Raw genomic sequence first — 1657 nt, 5'->3', positions numbered from 1 at the left:
GGGTTGTTACTAAATTAAAATGTGATGTCCCCGGAAATAGCGCATCAAATAAATATATATTTGATTTCAAACAAATCCGTAGTTGACGCCACAGAGAAGAAAGGTCGTTTAACTTCTCTGTGTTGACGCCGGGTTCAGTTCTGCCTAATCAAATTTGCTGGTTAACATATTATAACAATGTAAAAATAACTGTCTCAAATACTAAATTGAAACTGACAACCGTTCAAAATTAGAATTAAAGGAAAAAACGATCAAATGTTTGAATGTGAACACTTATACAAATCTCCATAATTTATTGAGTCGTTCGGATATGTTTGATGATATAGTAAAATAAGACCTAGAACGTATTGTTGAACAATATCCGACGCCTGTCATGCTCCAACGCTACTAGTCAACGTAACAATCAAGAGTAAAGTGTTGCAAAGATGAAGGCGTTACTCTTATATATATAAAAAAAGTATTAATGCAGTCAAACAAGACCGGGACTATAAGGCGATAAAGAATGTATGTTGTGTTGTGTTGGTATAATAGTTTTTGACTGCTACCCTCTGTAGTGTATTCCAACTTAGGTTGGGCGTTTGTGTATTGTTAGTAGTTGTAATGTGTTAGTTAAGTTTTTTTTTACCTGAGGACGGGATCAGATTCCAGATCCTCAACATTACCTTTGATCATACCTTTGATACCTTTGAACAACATTAACTCACCATCACCAACAATTAACTTCAAACAAAGAATAATATTTGTGTTTTATGGTAGTTTGTTATGTTGCTTGCCTCGATTAGCTGTTCGGACTTCGTTGCCAGAAGATTGAATTCAGGTTACTTCAAGTTTTATAAACCCTTGCAATCCAAAAAGAAATTCTTAAAATTTGAAAGCTTTCAGTAATCTATACTACTGTTGTGAACAAAAATATCAATAATATACAAATATAATAAAATACAGTTTTCGAAGAATTAAAATTATCGAAAAGTGAAGTAATTTTGGGAAATAAAAACTTAATTTTTATCCATGATCGTGAGACAGAATATAATACTGGATAATACATAGTCTGATTTTAATACTGTATTTATGTTTTCAGAACTAAACACATTATGGTGTTTTCCCTAGAAAATATTTGATGACAAAACAGCCATGGCAAAATCACGTTTGTATTAAAATGTATGATCATTTTGTCATACATCGTATTTAATTTTAATGTCACATAAGCAGCCCTACCAAACTCATGCTTTACCAGTATTAGTATCGTTTCCAAAGTTTTTTTTTTATTTCTCTGATAAATATGGTGAACTAAAATTATGTGCCAAAATCTTAACTCAAGCCTGTAAAAGAAACTATAACTGTACATGAAGTAATACTTTTTCAATGTCCTACGTTCACATCCTCGGATACTATGCTCAAGCCCGGAACTATTTTACCGATAGTATTGTCTTATGAGGGTCACGGAATTATCACATAAATAGAATCCATTAGTGATTGGCGGGACTTGAACCAGGGACTCGGGGATCGAAGCCCCGCGCTCTATCACTAGACCAGCTCTCCCCCCAATTGCAGTACTGAACGGTAGAAGGCTAGGAAGTAGGTTGCATAAGGTCTTTCAGGAACTTTCACCCGTCCGTGACTTAACGCTGCATAGCTTTCAGTGCCTTCCCGTCCTCCT

The sequence above is a fragment of the Macrosteles quadrilineatus genome, unplaced genomic scaffold (genome assembly GCF_028750875.1).
Source record: "Macrosteles quadrilineatus isolate MER2022 unplaced genomic scaffold, UCM_ALF_1.0 Scaffold_8__2_contigs__length_117827958, whole genome shotgun sequence".
In the NCBI taxonomy this organism is placed as follows: Eukaryota; Metazoa; Arthropoda; class Insecta; order Hemiptera; family Cicadellidae; genus Macrosteles; species Macrosteles quadrilineatus.
This window is presented reverse-complemented; position numbering follows the sequence as displayed.